The sequence below is a fragment of the Emydura macquarii genome, unplaced genomic scaffold, assembly GCF_026122565.2.
Source record: "Emydura macquarii macquarii isolate MOO-44397 ecotype Brisbane River unplaced genomic scaffold, CSIRO-AGI_Emac_v2 contig_1045, whole genome shotgun sequence".
In the NCBI taxonomy this organism is placed as follows: Eukaryota; Metazoa; Chordata; order Testudines; family Chelidae; genus Emydura; species Emydura macquarii.
The window spans coordinates 4,796,122-4,816,604 of record NW_027131182.1 but is presented as its reverse complement, the minus strand read 5'-3'; the positions used below and the strand labels follow the sequence as shown (position 1 = coordinate 4,816,604).

Sequence of the window (20,483 nt, the reverse complement as noted above, 5' to 3'; positions counted from 1 at the left end):
GCTGGCCTCCCAAAAGCTCCATTTATAGCTGCTAACAGCACCCTGTCACAGGCAGATTTTCCAAAGTGGTCAGCACTCAGCAGTTCCCATTGTTACACTTGCAACCAGGTAGCCAAGAGGCCTTGGCATCCCCACTGCTGAGCTCTTTTGAAAATCTAGGCATTTATTTTGATGCCTGAATGGCCCTATATGCAGCTGAATCTTGGCTTCAACCTTCATTTTTATTAACCACTCTTTGCTGGCTGGGCCTCTCACGATTCAAAGAAGCTTCTCCTCCAACCCCTCTTATTTTATTTTAATTATTTTTTCAGCTGAACTGCTGTTTTATTTTTCCTGTATTGACCATGGTGTCCTGTTCAATAGGCCTTATCTATTGTTTGACTGTACTTGACTTTGTTTGCCTTATGTCGGAGACCGTCGCTAGGACATGCCCCCCAGGTCAGCATAACTATCTAGGAACTGATAATGTTGTAAGTATCATAGTTTATTTTGAAGTCCTTTAGCCTGCTCCCTTGTTACACTCCCTGTTCTTTTATGCACATCGTCCATATCCAGATTCCATCCTTAACCTTCATCTGTCTGTTTCTGGCCTGGCCATATCTCCATGAGATACTGTTTGAGATTGCTCCACATCATATTTCTCTTCTGCTGGGCTCTACTCAGCTGCCTCCCTCCACTCTAGAGTGACAATATTGCTGAACAAAAACCAGGACACAATTTTTTCCTCCCATCCACTTGCTTCTTCACTGTACTTAGCTTCCTCTGTCCCATTGCTGGCTTCTTCCCCTATCCGTTGGGGGTCACATTTTTTTATCCTGTTCCCTATACGTTTTATAACTTTGTCCTTCTTTCTCTTCCCATTCCTCCATCTCCAAATCTTGCTCCTCTTCTTTGTCTATACTGGAGATTTGCACTGAATCCAGTCACGGGGATAAGCTGCACAGATGGAGACAATGTTTTTTGTTGGTGGATGCTTCCATTGTCGCAATGAAACACAGCAACTATGGGCAGTCAACCAGTAGTTTGGGCCATTCCTGTGACATTTACATGGCCAAAAAAATTTGGGGACTGCCATAAATTATTTCTATTCACTAACTATGGGTGTGTCATTTTCCACTACAATTGAATTGAAATATGTATTTTTATTATTTGAATTACAGCACAGCCTAAGGCTTAACCAGGAACGTGGCCCCATGGTGCTAGGCACTGCACAAACACAGAGTAATAGACAGTCTCTTCCCTGAAGACCTTACAGTCTAAATAAAAAGGTAGACACAGCTTACAGGAGGAGGGATACAACATGCCAGCAGAGTCATTGTTTACAGCACTACCAACCCCAACCGTTCAAAAATCATGAGTCCTCCAGAATGTCATGACATTTACAGCTTTAAGAAATACACCAAATGTAATCAGACTCATGACAGAATCATGACAGCTGGCACCACTGGACTTGCAAATGTTACATTAATTCCATGAGTTATTGTTGCTTTGAGGTGAGGTGGGGGTGGAGGGGTTGGGATTTGTTTTTAAAATTCTTAGGGTGGCGTTTGTTTATGATGGGCAGGGCCGGATTAACCCACAGGCTAAAAAGGCTGTAGCCCAAGATGCTCCTATATTTAAGCCCTACTTTAGGTCCTATTTTTAGTCCCTACGTTAAGCCCTCCATTTCATATTGAATTAACAGCTGAACAATGGTAGCGGGGCCATCGGAAAATGTTTTAGTCTCATTAGATATTGCTTTGTACAAATTCATCCATCAATATTGTGACTTCAATTTATGGTGGTTGTGATTTTATCTTTGTGAGCTAAGTAAATGTTTGTGGGCCCAAGCAATATTGAACTGGTACACAGTACACTGGAAAAGACAAACCATGTTGAAGAAAGGAGGATGGTAGAAATGGAAGGAGGCCAAAGAAAGATGGCAAAGACAAGATGTAGTGTTGAAAGGTACACCTTCTCATCTAACGTTTTTTCCTCCTACTAAGTCTGGTGGTGAGGAAGTCCAGGTGAATACCCGTCCTGATGAAAAAGAGCAGCCTCCTGTGACTTCTCTAGCTGCAGTCTCACCCCACTCCTCTGAAGACTTTCCCAGTGGTAGTCATACAAAAATATCCTTCTCCAACAATCCAGGTGAGTGGGACATGACTTTTCAAGATCTCTTTGCCTATTGCACTGAGAAGGGCCCACAGAAATGCCAGAATCTAGATGCTGACTTTTCATTGACAAAGCGAGAGTACACCAATCAGAATTGTTATCTGACCAAATCAACGTTTGAATATGTAAAACATAAACAGATTGGCGAGCGAGAATGGCTCATCCATTCGCCTGTTAAGAAGAAAGTGCATTGTTTTTATTGCTGCCTGTTTTCTGATACCAAAAAGCAGGGGATATTCTGCGAAGGCTTCAATGATTGGAAGAATACTGCATACATTACCTATCATGCAATGAGGGAGCAGCATGCATTGTCAGTTAGCAACAACCGGGCCCGAAAGAAAGTTAGAGACAGAATTGATACTCAAATAGATATTTGTGGGATAATTTTCAGTGTCCTTCGACTCAACACCAGATGTGTCAGTTTTAGATCAGCTGACTGTCATCTTGCATTATGTGCTACCCAACGGACCAGTCAAGCGTTTCATGACCTTCATAAACATCACCAACCACACAGAGGAGAAACTTGCCTCGTTCCTACTCGATTTTCTCATAAAAAATGGGACTGGCCAAAGCAATGACAACTCAACTAATATAAGTGGCAAATATTCAGGGATGCAGCCACAGACAAAGATAAAAGAGCACAGTGCTTTGGTTGATTACATACTACATGCTGCACGCTCATTCAACCTTGTTGGCCAATCTGCCATGGATTGTTGTGTTGAAGAAGTTTCTTTTTTTGGATTTATCCAAGAACTGTACAATTTTTTGTCTGCATCAACCAGTCGTTGGATGATTCTTAGAGATTCACGACCAAAGGGATGCCCAATGCCTAAATCACTATCAGGGATACGGTGGAGTGCAAACGCTGAAGCTGTGAATGCAGTTGTTCTGGGATACCTCAACATCCTTGAAGCACTAGAGAGCATCAAGGATGATGAATCTCAAAAATCAGCAACAAGAAAAGATGCAAAGGTCCTGAGTGATACTATGTGCACTTTGGAAACTGGCATTTTGTGTGAAGTATGGAATGATATACTTCTGCAATTCAGCAGGTGCAGTCTCCATCCTAGGGAGTCATTTCCCATTTTGTGCGTGCGCAATTGATTGTTCCTTCCGAAGTTGAAAGCTTTGCATTTGTCCTTATTGAATTTCATCCAATTTAATTCTGACCATTTTTCCAGTTTTCTGGTTCATTTTGAATTTTAATCGTATCCTCCAAACCATTAATAACCCTCCCAGCTTGGTGTTGTGCACAAATTTTATAAGTGTACTCTCTGTGCCATTATCTAAATCAGAGGCTCCCAACCTTTTTTTTTCCCGAGTACCACTCGGGGAAAAAGGGAGGACTTTCGGCGGGGAAAAAAGGGGGGGACTTTTGGGGCAGGACTTTCGGCGGCGGCAGGGTTGCGCGGCCGGGGGGGGGGAGGACGACTTTCAGCGGCGGATTCGGCAGCGCGGTACGGCTCGCATACCACCCAGCCTTCTTCGAAGAACCACTGATCTAAATCATTTATGAAGATATTGAACAGAACCAGATCCAGGACAATACCTGGAGGACCCCACTCAATCAGTGTCCTTTATTCCTTGCTGAGGCTACATTTCACAGGCCTCAGACCCTAGACTGGCTGTGGCCTGAAATTTGTTTCTTCCCCACGCCCCATAGCTCAGAGGAGTGGAAGATGCTGCATGGATTCTAGTCACCCTGGAGGACAGGTAGGTGTGGATTCTATATAGCTCTGTAGAAATATAAGAGCCAAAAACAAAATAAAAAAGCATGGGGTTTTGGATCTGTAGAACTATGGAAGCAGAAACTTAAACCCTCATTGTTTTCAGTTTCATTACTGAGCAAAAGGAAATGTCTCCTTGCACTTATATCCTCCCTTACTATACATGTTTTTTATCTTCTAAAATGAGACTTGTTCAGAACTTTTACACCCAATTCCTGTAAACCCTGAAGACATCAGTGAAATCCTCAGTTCTCTGAAATCAAATCTTTTTCTGTTTATTCTAAAATGATGTAGGAAGAACATACTCATAGTGAAACACCTACAACCATGGTATTTTAAAAAAAAGGTTCACAAAATCCACCAGTTTGTTTCATCCATGAACTGAGCAGTACACTCTGATTCTGAGATCATTGTATGGCCCCTAAATCCCTGCTGGTAATTTGCTTTTGGGCATTCACCCATATTTTCAAAGTGTTTTATGTGGAAAAATATCAAAATTGGGGGTCTGATCACACAAGTTGCTGAGCATCCGCTGGAAGGTACTGAGTGGATCTTAACTCCCACTGTTCCCTGTATATTGGGGATTTTAAATATACAGAGCAGATTCACTAGTCCACTACATCTAGGGTTCAGATATTGGTAGAGAATTAAGCCTACAAAAATACGAATATTTGAAATATTGAGGGGATTTAATGTTCAGCATATGTATACTGTGTGTATGCCAGGATAAGTACAGGTTAGAGGAACAGGAATATTAAGATGGCCACATTTTTATGATATCTGTGTCATACAGATTAAATCCAAAATTACAGATCAGTGGAGAATTATCTTTCCAGTTGCATGTTCTGACTTTCAATTCTTACTAGCCTAGAAGGTTTTTACATCTGCTCCGGAGATCATAAGCTTCCTGGCGCAGGGACTGTCCTCCTGGAGTGTTTGGAAAGCGTGTAGTGGCATTACTATAAATAAGTAACTATTATTAATCTGTCACATCTGAGGGGTCATTGGGTTAGTATGACACGTAATTTCTTATACATGTACAATAATCTTCCCATTCACATATGGCACAAACTTCATCTCTTAAAATTCTGCTAGGAGGTTGTTTGACACAAGTACCTTGATTAGATTTGAGCAGTAGTAAGTCAAATTTAAGACCTTATTGTAAATGTAAGAAAAATTAACTTTCCACTGTATATTTGCTTTTGGAGACATACTTTGTTACAAATAACTGATAAGTAGCATGACCATGTGTATGTCCACACGGCAGCTGAGTGTGTTTCCCAGCACAGGTCAATAGACACACACCAGCTCTGCTGGAGCTAGTGTGTTAAAAAGAGAAGTGTGGCCGTAGCAGCTTGGGCTAGATGCCTGAGTCCATACTCGGGGCTGGGCGTGATTGTATTTGGACAGCTAACCTAAGCCAATGTCTGTGTTGCTGCAGCCATGCTGCTATTTTTAGCATGCTATCTCAGCAGAGCTAGCATGTCTGTCTACCCATGCGGGAAGCACAATCCCAGCTGCAGTGTAGACATACCCCATATCACTCATGCCTTGGGTCAGAGTGACAGGATTGTCAAGAAAAGCATTCAGCTCTTCAAAATCCCAGTGTCGGGGCAGACTCTCTGTCCAGGCCTTGATTCTCAGTTCCCAGTGACTGCAATGGGATTGCTCAGTCCCATGCAAAATCCAGACTCATAATATCTCCATGTGGCATCTGAAATTAAAGCCTGCCTTCAGTGCTGACGTGTCCTGTAAAATGTTTTGTGAATATGGAGCAGTCAGAGTGTGCCAAATTCAGAGGTAAATAAGCTAACCCACCCATCCTGCTAAACTATGCATCCAGTAAACCTCCTGGGAATGGGATCAGTGAAGTGCTTCAAATGCAAATCATCATCCATCTCTAGCAGAGGTAGGGATTCATGTAGACATATCGTCATTGTGCAACCCTTGAAAGCGAGGCAAGATTTAAATGAGTTATAAAGTATCTAAACTGGACTTTGACCCTATGCAGAATTCCATCAGCTTGTGTGTGTTTTGCCTCCTTGGTTAGATTCTTTCCCTGAGTAACTGCTGCTGTCTAAATGCTATAGGTCAGTCTGCCACAGTCTGCTGCCTTTTGGCTGGGCTCCACCTGGCAGTTCTTCAGCTAAGTTTTCAAGCAGAATAGTGCCTCTGCTTTCCTTCTCCTTGCTCTTGAGCTGGGAGCAGCCAAAGAGGACCACAAGGTTATAGTGTTAATGTGGTAATGAGAACGGGGTGAGTTTTCACCATAGCTCACTGTATGTCATGAGTATGGATTTATCTCATTCCAGTTTTCTGCTCCCAGCGCAATCCTTGTCATGAGAAAAAGGCATTTCCAGCTTTAACGAATCCCACAGTTGACATTTCAAAAAAGAAATAAGTTCATTGGTTAATTTGGGCAGAGAAAGCAGTTGGATTAATGAGTGTCACAGGTTTTCTTTAGCAAGAATTCTTGAGAATTCCAATACTTTCTATTTTCCCTAAAACCCATAGGGATTCGGAGAAACCTCCTGGAAAATTAATTGTTTCTGGTATCCAAGGATGAGTTGTTGTAGCCTTTATTCCTGTGAACAATTAGAGACACTATCAATAAAAGAAAATGAAACTACCCATCCCCCATCAAATATTTGACATGTACTCAGCTCATAGAGGACCTAATTTAATAGGTTCAAACCTGCACCACTGAATAAATGGAAAATTTTTCCATTGACAAAGTGGCACCTCAGACCCATGTTTACCACTTATGCTTATATCCTTGAGGGGTAAGCGCTGTATGCAGCCAGGACCCTTTAAACATCAGACCCTAGGAATGTTTAAGTGCTAACAACATTTTCTAAATATTTCTAAAGGACTTAGTTGCCTCAATCAATGTCAAATGAAGCATTATGATAATAGAAAGGGATTTTCTTTAAGACACTATAGATCAACAAACTTCAAACTCTTGGTGCAGTGTAACCGGTATAGAATGGCAGCTGCACTTTTCACACCAGAGGTGGCTGCATTTCAGTGGTGGGTGAATTGTGTCTTTAAGTATGAATTCTGTTCTGTCATAGCCATGTAATCCTGTGATATTTTCAACATTATCTGTAAAACTCTGAGGTGTAGGTGGAGAGGCAGGGTTGTTCAGTAGATAAAGCAATGGATACGTCATGATACCTGGATTCTATTCCTGGTTCTGCTGCTGGCATGCTTTATAACTTTGGGTAAATCATTTCACCTCTCTACACCTTTGTTTCCCCTCCCCACTCCCTTTGTCTTGTGTATTAAAGCTATCCCTGCACTAGAAACGCTATAGTGGCATAATTGCAGTGCTGCCACTGTAGCACTTCAGTGTAAACACTCCAGTGACCAAAGGGGTTGTTCGTCACTGTAGTAAATCCACCTCCCCAAGAAGCGGTAGCTAGGTCAATGGAAGAATTCTTCCATCAGCCTAGTGCTGTCTACGCTGGGGCTTTTCTCACCTCTGAGCGATATAGCTGGGTTGACCTAACTTTCTAGTGTAGACCATGTGCAAGATAGACTGTCAGCGCTTTGGGGCTGTGAGTGTCTCTTACTATGAGTTTATGCTGCACCTAGCGCCATGGGGCCTTGATCTCAGTCAGGGCCTTTAGACACTACTGTAATACAAACACAGTTAGGCCCTAGGAGCCAGATTCGGCTCTCTGATACCAGTAGAGCCACATCCTGTTAACTGTCGCTATGAGCAGAATTTGGATCATTTGTATTATTATTATACAGACACTGTGATAATTTTTGCCCTGCTTTGCATTCATGAAGCCCTCGTGCAATCAGGATAGGGCTGCACAGATATAACTGAAAGCAGAATTTGTCCCAGGGCCTGTAAATGCTTAGCATCAATCTGGATTAAAGATGCTCCACAAATATAAAGTGTTGTTATTAAAAGGTGTTTCCAGAGGAGAGAGAATTGAGTTACCCTCCTACCTTTTAAGTTGTCCAAGAACAAATTTATTTTGCAGAGGGTGGACCCTGGAAACTGATTATGAAAAGACTATGTTACAAGAGAACAGTAAATGAAATCTTATTTTCCTTGATAGCAGACTAGAGTTCAAATCCCATAACTCCTAACACAGAGTTTCTTCACAGACCACGCAGGCATGAATTTCAGAGAGACTGCCTTGAGCTGGTCCCCAGCTTGAGTTCCACCCAACCAATCAAGGAGATAGGTTGGTGGGTGTTACTGTCCAGCTGAATTAACCTTTTCCAAATGCCATTGGAGAGGGTCCTCTCCACTTCCCAAGAGTGAAAGGGCCAGCCCTCTGCCTCTGGAGCTATGGTTGACCTTAGAGTTGCCTGGAAATCCCACCCCTACTTCCTGCTGCCAGTTCCCCTCTGATTGGAGGACAGGGAGGCTATTGGAGAAGGGAGAGCACAGACAAGGGCATATGCTGCCGCTATAGGGGGACAGCTGACCCAGTGTGGAGGGACAGGCCCAGGAAGCATGGGTGTATGACTACTGCTAGTCTGCACTGCATTGAGTCCAAAGGAGAGGAGTCACCTGATTGATGACTATGGCACTGCCGTGGAAGGGGTAGGATTCAAAAAAGGATTTGACATTTATTTAGATAATGAGAACATCCAGAATTTAATTAGTAAGAATGTTTTTAAAAATCCAAAAGCTTAGGAGGGATATAAACCCTCATGCTTCAGAGCGTAAGCCAGCCTCCAACTGATAGGGTTAGGAAGAAACTTTCCCTCTGGGAAAGTTATTCCATAATTTCCCACTTCATGTGTCCTTGCATCTTCCTCTGAAGCATCTGGCCACTGATGGAGACAGTATACTGGACTAGATGGACCGGGGGTCTGATCCAGTGTGGCAATTTGTGTGTTTCTATGCCATTTAGACCACCCCAGTCTCTCATATTGTACATCACTTGGAGACCAAGGTGACGGACAGCTACTATAAAACCACGGAAAGTAGATAAGTTAGCTTAGAAAGACAGAAGCTCCTTCAGGCAGGGTCCATGTCTTCCTGTGTGTTTTGCACAATGCCAGTGCTTAATAAATACAGTGCTTTGCATGTTGATGAGTTCCAGAGGGGTAGCCATGTTAGTCTGTTTTCAGCAAAACAACGAGAATTCTGTGGCACCTTAAAGACTAGCAAATGTATTTGGGTACAAACTTTCGTGGGCAGAAACCCACTTTGTCAAATGATCTGACAATGATCTGACGAAGTGGGTTTCTGCCCACGAAAGCTTATGCCCAAATAAATGTGTTAGTTTTTAAGGTGCCACAGAACTCTCATTGTTTTGCTTAATAAATAGTTTCTTAAATGTAGTTTTGGGGGTTTTTTAATGTGAGGAGGAGACAGCGTTTTCTTCCCCTTCCATTCAGGACCTTTGAGAAATTTAGAACTAATTGTTTCAGTTACGATCTAACAATGTTAATGGGCCAAAGGGTGCTGAGCACCTGCTACTCCCGCTGAGTAAACTGGCCAAATCCTGAAGCATTTACTCATTCTTTAATCAGGGTCGACTCCCAGTGAGTCTATGGGAATGTTGCTTCAGTTAAAAAGCAGAATAAGGGCTTCAGGATTTTGCCCAGTGGGAGTTGCAGTGGGTTAGGATCTAGCCCATTGGCGACAGAACACTTCTTAATCATCAATGGCTTAAATTCTACAGTAAAAATGTTCCTCAAAGCCCAGCTCTCCTACAAAATATCCAGACCCCCCAGGGAAAGGCACACAAAGGCACAAATCAGCTGGAGAGTAGGGATAAAAAATTATGCAATGATTTAAAAATAAGCTGTGCAAGCTGGCAATCCACAGTCGCCGTCAGATGTGGCTCATTACACTATGTTAGCAATGTGACATGAAATGCCAAATTCCATGCTGCAGGGCAGTACAGCGTGGCAGGATGCCTGTCATGGAATGGAATGTAGGCAATAGTAGACACCAGGCACGAACAGCTCCAGATATTTTCACGTGTCTCCACTCAGCTATAGACCCGACATAATGAAGTCAGCCAGGAAGAAGACACCTGACTGAACACCAGTGGAGATCATAAGACAGTAGTTGGCTGTGAAGGAAACAACCCTGCTTACTGTAATTTATTTTCATTCTGACCAACATTAGAAATCCAAAAGAGCAGATCAATTTTCCTTAGCTGAAAGCGTCAGATGACAAGTAGTCATCTCTTAATTACAAGATGAGCCTCATCATCCCATAAAAAACATTGTTGGATTTGTCCCACAGAAGCGTACATGTAGCTCCTGCTGACTCTGTTTGAGTTACACACCTCTACCTGTGGGAACTTATGGCCTTTTCTCATTATGTTCCCCTGCTGTGCTTTCATCTTCTAACAATAGACCCGTGGGTCTCAAACCTGGGTTTGCAGCATAGGGGAGTCATTGGGATCCAATGCTACACTTGCTGGCTAACTGGCATCAGCTAGAACTGAGACTTCTCACAGCTCAGCTCAGAAGGAGCAGCCTGGTCTCTGTGCCATGCTTGAGAAATGTGTGTTTGACCAGACCTCCATGGAGCTCTTGGGCTTTATCCTGTCCCCTAAGGGAATTAAGATGGACCTGCACAAGGTCCAGGCTGTCCATGACAGTCCTTGCAATGCACATCACCTACAGTTGTTTTTTTGAGTTTTTTGCAAATTTCTAGTGATGGTTCATTCCAAACTGCTTGAAGCAAATCACATCACTCACCAGTCTACTTTGGAAAAGCATCCAGTTCCATTGGTCCCCTGAGGCCCTGCGTGCATTTGAACAGTTGAGGCTTGCCTTCACCTCTGCTCCCATATTGGCCCATCCAGATGTCAGACAAGCTTTTGTCATGGAAGCTGATGCCTCCAACATGGCAACCAGGGGAGGTTTCTCCCAGAAACACAGGCCTGAGTAAGTATTGCCTTTTACTCTAGAAAACTTATTGCCACTGAGCAAAATTATGAGATCCTGGATAAAGATGTTCTGGCAATCAAGATCGCCTTTGGGAATGGTGACATTACTTGGAAAAGGGTTTATCACCTGGTCTAAGTGTTTACTGACCATAAAAACCTGGAGTGCTTGCGCAGAGCCAAGGCTCTGAATCAGTGGCAACTCCAGTGGGCCTTGTTTTTCTCATGATTCAACTTTGCCATTACATGCCACCTGTGACAAAAATGGAAAGGCCAATGTCCTGTCCTGAAAGGGACAATATGGTACCAACCCATGAAGCTTCAGCCAGGAACCAGACCACATTCTCAAGCCTCAGAACTTCCTTAACACAGCTCTCCAACAGAATCTATTCACACCAATCCATTCTGCTTCTGCCTTGGGGATTCTGCCCGATGAACTGGTTGTTATAAACAAAGAGCCACACAACACCTGGGAGGGATTCATATGTGTGAATGATCATATTTATGTTCCCCTGCAAGAGTGGTGGTCCGATAGTTATGTCATCACTCCTCCTAGACTCCTCCTGTGCTCTAAGACCCAACAGTTACTGGCCTGTTTCTTCAGGTTGCCCCACATGTGACCCACAATGCATTTGTTGCTTGCTGTGATGTGTGCACCCCCATCAAGGCACCACACCACAAACCCTGTGGTCTTCTCCAACCTCTGCCCTGACCCTGGGTGGATACTGCCTTGGATTTCATCATGGGACTATTGGAATCCAACAAATTCACAAAGGTTTTGTCCACGGTAGAACACGTCACTAAGATGGCCCACTTCGGTCCCTGCCCTGGTCCACCCTCTGCTGAGGAAACCTCACAGCTATGGATAAATCACATAGTCCATCGCTCTGGCATCCCAGATCATGTTACCTCCAATCAAGGGCCACAATTCATTTCCCGGTTCTGCTGTAAGGCCCCACGTTTACTGGGATGGACACACACTCCTCTCCTCCACCTACCATCTCCAGTCAAATGGCCAGACAAAGAGGAGTGAATCAGGTCCTAGAACTGTACCTATAATGCTATGTCAATTGTCACCAGGATGTTTAGTCCTCACTACTATCCTCTGTGGATTTCACATATAATAACGCAGACCATGCATCCATGGGTCAAAGACCTTTTTTGACCAACGATTGGTCCTCCCCCAGTTTCATCTGAAACTACCCACAGCCTCCTCCTACTTGACCATCTCGGATTGGGTACAACAGATCCATCAGCTCAGGAAGGAAGTGAGGAGACACCTGGAAAAGGTGGAAACAGACTACAAACAGTAAGCAGATCAGCATCATCAGTGGGGCCTCACCTATTTAGTGGGACAAAAAGTATGACTCTTAACACAGCACCTTTGCATGGATAGACCCTCTCATAAATTTGATTACCAATTCCTTGGCCCCTATAAAATCTGGTGAACAGTTAATCAGATTTCTTTTGAGCTCTACCTACCCTAATCCTTTAGAATCCACCAGTGTTCAACAAACCATATTCAGAGAAACCAGTATTCAATAAACCAGTGTTCGATAAAACCATATTCAGAGAACTGATTTCCCCAGTGCACATACAGGGCCATGAGGAATACATCATTCACAAAGTCTTAGACTCCAAACATAAACTAGGTAGGCTCTAGTATCTAACTGACTGGGAGCACACGTGGGAGCTGATGGAAAATGTTGGCACAAACCTTCTATGACAGCCACCCCAGCACTTGGACCAGCATCACCTGGAGGGCACCCCTAGGAGCAGGGGCGATGTCGTGACCCACCGGTCTCAAACCGCAGGGTCCTCACACTCCAATCCTCCAGCTGACAGCTTACTGGCATCAGCTAGAAATGGGAATCCTTAAAGTTCGGCTTAGATAGACAGCTCCACCCCTGAACTCCAACTGGTGGAACATCAGAGCTCTGGATTGGCCTGCTGCTGCTACTACAGCTAGAAGGAGGAACAGAAAGATGTCCATATGCAGGATGCATAATGTTAATTACTCATCATATTTATGTCCCTGCTCTAAATGGAAGTGTTTTGGTGACCCTATATTTAAACAAGATGACTCAAATACAATGAACGGAAGGGGTATTCTTTTCTGCCGCTTGCCAAGTCAGGAGTTGTCTCACTGTCAAGCCTGTTGCACCTTTTCATGTTTCTGTTCAATAAGAAGAATATGTACAAAGCCACTTGTCCAGGTATAAACAGTTTGCATAGTGCATTAATTACTGCTTCCATTAGTTATAAACCTTTTTTTCTAATCCTGGGAACAAGTTGGAGAAGAGAGAAGCAGCAAAGAATAGGTTAGCCTTAAAGAAGCAGAGTTCCTGAGGTTTTCATCCCTACCCCATCACAAGGATATGTTGACTCCAAACTCAATCACTTCCATACACACCATTCCCATTTCCTCCAAGAGAAACTAAAGCTTGTCAGTTGGACAGAGCCTTATGGTTAGGCAGGGCCCCCACATGGGAGGGGGGAGGGTACACTTTACCGGGGCCCGGAGGCCCTGGGGGCCCGACCCAGGCTGCAACCCCCATTATGTGTGTGGGAGGGGGTTAAAAGTTTGTACTGGGCCTGAAAAAATTATGCTTGGGCCCTGTGGTTAGGTGGTAGACAATGTAAATGTCTTGTTTCTAAATAGCTACACTGTACATGTAGTATGCTGTATGGTCCCGGCCAAAACAAATAAAGCTAAATGATTGATGAAACCAACAAAACTATTAGTTGATTTACAGACTCTTGAGAGTATGTAGAAATGTTGTACAGAGAGTCTTTTTGGCCTGCACATATATTCTTGGACATTTTTAGTAATTTGTCTTTCCTCTTTTTCCTTTTTTATTCATTATTATTTATTTTTTGTGTTATTGTAGGGCCCAGGAGTCCCAGTCATCCACCAGGACCCCATTGTGCTGGGTTCAAACACAGAACACAAAGATAGATTGTAAACTCTTTGGGGCAGGGATTAAGTATGAGACAAGAGACAATGGGTGGATACAGACAGATAGGGGAGTACAAGGCAACAATGAAACAATATTGGTCAGCATGACAGGCAGTGCTCTTAGATAACTGTTGTCAATACTTTTGTAGGCCTTACAGCAACGTAGAGTTTTAAGCAGGATTTTGAAGGAGGACAATGGAAGTAGCTTTACAGATGTTTACAGGGAGTTTCTTCCAAACATGAGGGGCAGCATGAGAGAAAGTATGAAGGTGCTTTATTTGAAAATGTATCAAGTGGGCAATGGAAGCTGGTGTCATGGGCCAATTGGAGGTGGAAGAGGTTCCCCCTCTTCGTCCCTTCTTTTTTTCCCATTCTCACATTTTGCCTCCATTATCTGTTGATAATGCACAACTTAATGTTACGCATTTTCAGTGTTATGTACATTTCAGTACTAATGCAACAGGGTTGTTCTTCAATCAGACATATGCCCCCTGTCTAACAAACAGGGTCTTGTTGCAAATTGGTCTCTAGCTGTTTCATGGAACTACTGAAAACAGGTGGCTCAGATGCATATCTATATATGAAGGACAAGTCCTAAGTGGATGCAAGGTAAGTCATAGAAAAGAAAAATAAGTAAATAAAATGGATTGATTTGTATTAAAAAAGAAAGAATAATGCTCAAAGATTAAGACAAGCTCACCACAACTAAAAGAGAAGAAAGTGCTCCTCATGTAATCACATACCAGCATTATTATTTATTTGTGAATCACCAACTATGTGCCTGATGCTGTTCAATCAATACACAAATATCTTTGGTATTACACTGGCACATAGAAGTCCCCATCTGAAATCAGGACCCCATTGTAGCAGGTAATGTACAAACACACAGTAAGAGACTATCCTTTCCCCATGAAGTTCACAATCTAAATAGACAAGACAGAGCTATCCCCCTTTTGTAGATGGAGAACAGAGAAATTAAGGCCTTGTCTACACTAGAGTGTTGTCGATGCAAGTTACAGCAATGATCAAAAAGTGCTATAATTACAACGCTTGTGCCCATTCACACAGCACTTGTGTCGCCGAAGCACGTCCACAGTTGGTGCTCTAGCCATGCAAACAAACAACGTCGGATTACTATTTGCATTCATAGAGCATCTGCACTGCCACTTTCGGGCATGTGAAACAAGCACTGAGTGGTGGAATGGCATCATTATGCAGGTATAGAATGATGATCAGTGACTGCAGAACTTTCGAATGCTCAAAGCCACCTTCATAGAATTGTGTGTGGAGCTTGCCCCTGCCCTGCGGTGCAAGGATACCAGAATGAGAGCTGCTTTCTCAGTAGAGAAACGCATAGCAATCGCTGTGTGAAAGCTGGCAACTTCGGACTGCTACCGGTCAGTCGCGAATCAATTTGGAGTTGAAAAGTCCACTGTGGGGGTTGCCATGATGCAAGTGTGCAGGAAGGACCTCTTGCTAGGAAGGACTGTGACTCTCAGTAATGTGCAGAAAATAATTGATGGCTTTACCGCCATGGCTCATAAAGCCTTCTATGGGCCACCCGGATAGCAGCAAGGAATGCTTCAATAACAGGTTGAGCAGATGTTGAATGATGGTTGAATGTGCATTTGGCAGATTAAAAGCTCGCTGGTGATGCCTTTATGGCAGGTTAGATCTAAATGAGGAAATTATTTCCCTGGTTATAGTCGTCTGCTGTGCGCTCCATAATATTTGTGAAGATACGGGTGATAAGTTTACCCTGGGTGGAGCACAGAGGTGGATCGCCTTATGGCTAACTATGAACAAGCAGATGTCAGGGCTATTAGAGGGGCACAAGGGGCCATTTGAATCAGGGAGGCCTTGAGGAACCATTTTGACAATGAGCACTAATAAGATGTCTTTGTAAACAGCACTGTGCCATGCTAGCCAGCCTTGTACTATGTATCAATGTAAACTGCAACCACCGTGTGCAAGAGACAAATAAAGATTGCTTATCCTTCACAGTGTATGTCTTTACTAAACAACAATTATTCACAACACACACAAACAGCTGGGCTGGAGGGGAGACAGCAGTGAGGGGCAGTGTGAGCTATGATAGCTGGGTGTAAGTCCAGCTACCATTCTGGAAGCTGTCTGAAGGGGAGGAGTGAATGGAGTACCGAGACAGGCCGGGAGTTTGGTAGGAATGTGTGGATGGAGTCTGGGAAGGGCATGGAAAGCAGTTCTATATTGGCGGCAAGGGGGTGGGGGGAGGAGGCGAGCACACATGAATTCAATCTGCAGCATTATGAATGACTTTAGCAGCTCTGTTTGCTCATCCATGGCTTTAATCATGTGCTCATGACCTGCTATCACTCGCTCCTGGTTTTTCCTCCTCTCCTGCCTATCAATCTTTTGATTTTCAGTCACCATGTGTCCATGGAATTTTTTCTTTTTTTTTCTGCCTCAGAGGACTGGAAGAGTTCTTGGAACATCTCTCTTTTGTTTCTCCGTGGTCCTTTTCTTAACAGACACAAGAACTTGGCAGATGTGGAGGGGTTTCTTCTCAAGGGCACATCTGTAGCAGCACAATAAACAATGAACAGAAGCATGATTGTCAGTGCACTAACAGCATTGATTCATTACTGTAAAATACACATCTTTCTCACTGTCCCCTGGCAAGCACACAGCTTCACAATCAACCAGGGCATGGTGAGTTGTGCCTGGGGCCAGGAGGCACTCAAGCTGGGAAAAGGTTCTGGGTGGGGTATTGGTGCAGGTAGATAGAGACAAAATTTCAAATTGTGCCAACATTTTCCACCGGCGGGGACCATAGAAGCAAATATCTCATTCCTGAGAGTAAGCAGGGATTTTAGAGTGCATCTCCTCCATGCAAGCAACTTCAAACCAGGTCCCTATGCTGTTCACCTGTGTGCTGCTTTGGTCCCTTCACAAGTGATGGCCAATTGACGTGGGAAAGTTTCCTACAACAGGAGAAAGAAACAAAGCAGCTGTGCCAAGGAATCTCTGGCAGAGGATTGGTGAGTACCTCCGGGAAAGCTTCCTAAAGATCTCTCTGGAAGATTCCCATGAAATTTTGGTGTACATTAACACACTTTTCCACCACACTGACTAGCTGCACAGGGGAATGGGAAGCATACACAAACACAGCTACTGTTGTGCATTTCTATCCCTTCAACCAGCTGTATAATGTATCACAGCAAAGGACAGCAGTACCTCACGTAACCAAGCAGTATCAGCTCAAAAAAACTTACCAGAGCCTGCATCTTGCACGCCAAGAGGAGGTCCTGATTGCCCACATCACCAAACATATCTTCCAACTCGACTTCCTTGTCCATGATTTCTTTGTCGGGTTGAGTCTGGTGTCTGCTCTCTCCAGGCCTGCAGAGGTATCCACTTGATTCTTGGCAGTGGAGGTGGGGTTGCTGCCAACAATGGCTTCCAGCTCCTTATAGAAGTGGAAGGTCTTTGGCTCTGCACCAAAGCAACAGTTTGACTCCTTAGCCTTTTGATTCTCCTGCCTCAGCTCCTTGATTTTTGCATGGCATTGCAGCATGTCCTGTTCATAGCCCTTCTCCATCATGCCATGAGAAATATGACTGTAAATATCAAAGTTCCTTCAGCTGGAACAGAGCTGGGACTGCACAACCTGCTCTCCCCAAATGCCGATCAGATTCAGAAGTTCCAGTGTGTTCCAAGTGGGAGAGCATTTGGTGCGTGGAGCTGCCACGGTCAGCTGGGAAGATGCAATGTGAGCTCCCCCCCACCAACCAAGCAGGAAGTGGAATTTCAAAAATTCCAAGGACTTTAAAGGGGGAGTGGCAGATGGCTGCAGGGCAGCGGAGTTCAAACTGATCGCCAAAGCAATCAGGATGGGCATTGTGGGATACTTCCTGGAGGCCATTTACTGCAACAGAACCAAGCATGATGTCTACAGTGATGCTTTGTCACTAAAAGTGTGTCACTAAAAGCCCTATGCCTCTCATTGAGGTGGTTTTAAATTGTCACAAAACCTGGGGAGTTGAGTCGGCGGGGTGGGGTTTGCAATATGTACACCACCACTATTTTGGTACAAAAAGCTGACTTTGGTTGACAAAAAACTCTAGTGTAGATCAGTCCTAAGTGTTTTCCCCAAGATTACAGTAGAACCAGGGTATTGAACACCCATAACACCTGAAGCCTAAACCAATGCCTTAACCACAAGACCATCCTTTTTCTTCAGTAGAAAAACACATTGTGATGGCTCGGTACATATCTGTATAAGTCCATATCAAATTGTGTCCAAACAGCCATTTTGAAGTATGTGACCTACATTTTGAGTGTGAACAGTAACTTCCTAGAGGAGTCAACAGGTATTATAATACCTAATCCATGAGTCCTCAAACGTGATTGTTTTCCCAACAAAGAAGTGAACACCTAGAAAAATGGGTTTGCTGCAGGAAGTGACCAGCCTAAAGGAAACTGGTTTCCCCAGTTTGTCTTCAGAAGGGAACTGGGACTTTAACCACCTGACTGGGACTCTGAAGCTAGTTAGGGAGTCACATGACAGAGGGCACAGAAAGTTTATTTAAGGTCAAGATCTGTTCCACTCTCCATCTTCAGGACTGTAGGAAGCAGAGGGATCTATCTGACTGATTCATGGACTGGACCGAAGGGGTGAGATGGGCTCAGGGGGGAGACTATGTGTAGGTTTTTGTTGTTTTATCCAAAGATCTGTAACTCTTGTGTGTTTTGAGAGTAAAAGCTTTGTGGGTTTAGAAACTCCTGTACAAAGCCTATGTTCCTTACTTTACTTATCATGTGTCCCTAAAGAGTTAAACTAGAAACCAGAGTGTCCATGGTGGTGGAACTTGTGGTGAAGGAAGTTTGCCTAAGCAACTGGGGAGGCCTCAGAGCACTGGTCTTGGAGCTTAGGGCAGTTGGATTGTGGGGTCCCCACTTCCAAGGAAGGATTTCAGGCAGGGGTGGGGTTGCAGACCTACAGAAAAAAAATGTTAAAGTTTGGGGGCAAGGCACAGAGCTTCTACCAGTGCTCTGGGCTCCTGCTGCTGCTTCATATTGCTCCTGACTGGGGTTTTGCACTATACCCCCATGGGCAGACACTGTCACCCACTCATTGGCCTGTCTGCCTGTCCATCACACACAGAGGGGGCTTGGGGTCCTGGGGGAATGAGCTGGGCATGGGGGGAGTGGCAGATGTAACAGTTCAGGGGGAGGTGGGAGCCAGGAGAAGCCACAAGGGGCATTGACCCTCCTCTGCTGGCCAACCAGCATCCTATAAGGACAAGCTTTGAGCTGTGCCAGCAGGGAGGACTGGGGTGTTGGGGGGCGGGGGGAAAGGGGCAGAGGCTACAGCCCCAGAATGGGTCTCAGGGACTCAGATACCCCCACCCCCACTGACTGTCTCTGCATCCCCCCCATCCCCAGAGACCCCAACCCCACTTACTTCACCCCAGTCCCCTAAGCCCAGAGAATCTCCCAAACCCACCATCACTGCACCCACCAGCCCCCTTTCCCCAGAGAGAGTCCCAACTCCAGTGACTACTCCTTGCACTTTATCCCATCCCTTGAAAGACCCTGAACCTCACTGACTGTCACTGCACCCCCCATTCCCAGACAGGCCCCCAATGCAGTGAATGTAACTGCATCTCCAGCCCCATATCTCCAGAGAGCCCCCCACCAAATCTCAGGGCAGGTCTACCCTGCTGGTGAAATTTGGTGGCAGTCGACAGGAGTTATGCACGCAATGCAGAATAGCTTGTGTAAGTTCGTGTTCACTGCCACTCAATCGATCCAGAAAAATTTGCCGCCATCAGGGTGTAGGTAGCCTTAGAAATCAAAACACCACTGAATCTTGCTGCACCCCTCAGACCCAAACTCTCAGGATGTATTTTAATAATTTGTATGAGACCTCATTTAAAAACAGTAACAGTGAAGGATAAATAGCTTAATGAGCTAAAAATTGCTTGATAAAGATATAAAGGAAATTATGAATTGTCTGTAACAAGTGCATGGAAATTTACTTCAGCTGGGGTTATGTTGGTTCCCATCCTCCCACCCACTTTTTTCAGGCTACTTTAAGCACTGTCTCTGCATGAGGGAGAACGAGAGGGAGAGAATGTAAAGGGAGGGCTGATATGAGCCAAGGAAATGATCTTGGCAGCAGCATGTTGAACACACATGATATGGCTGAGGGGAGGCCTCAGCCTAAGGGGGGCAAGATTGTATTTGTCATGGGTAGGGAGGAGGATATTGCAGTAATTAAGATGTGAGATGATGAAGGCCTAGAGGAGAGTTTTAGCTCTATGGACTGAGAAAAACGGCCAAGTTTTATAGTACAACAGTGATTGATGGAACCTAATGAAAGAGTAACAGATTTGGCTTTTGACTTCAGTGAACTGTACAGGATGTGGTTTTAATTAATATGTCTTCATATCCATCAGAATGTTTTTTCAAACCTCAGACCATTTTGGTATAAATATTGAAATGAGACCAGAGGATCTAGTTCCTTTTTTCACAATGACATCAGCTATTTAGAACAGACATTTTAAAGGGACACCATCCATTTAAACTTCACAGCTCTAACCATACACTCTAACACCTGCCCCCCCCCACACTTCTATTACAAGTAACTTCCAAGGTGATCACAAATGAAAACAATGAGAGGAACACATATATTCCAATTTTTTCTTTAGTTGTTTGCAGCGTTGTTGTAGCCATGTTGGTCCCAGGATTTTAGAGAGACAAGGTGATTGAGGTAAT

At 44.2% G+C, this 20,483-nt stretch overlaps 1 long non-coding RNA gene across 3 annotated transcripts in view; it reads left to right on the top strand.

Annotated features, from left to right (window-relative positions):
* The window catches only part of LOC137151151 (uncharacterized), a 59,249-nt gene that overhangs the window by 11,501 nt on the left and 27,265 nt on the right, over positions 1-20,483 (top strand). The window contains exon 1 of one of the 3 annotated variants that reach the window (XR_010919194.1): positions 18,333-18,377. The exons of the other annotated variants lie outside the window; for them this stretch is intronic. This is a non-coding gene — a long non-coding RNA (uncharacterized lncRNA). Of the gene's footprint in view, positions 1-18,332; positions 18,378-20,483 lie in introns of those variants that run through there. 3 annotated transcript variants of the gene reach the window in all.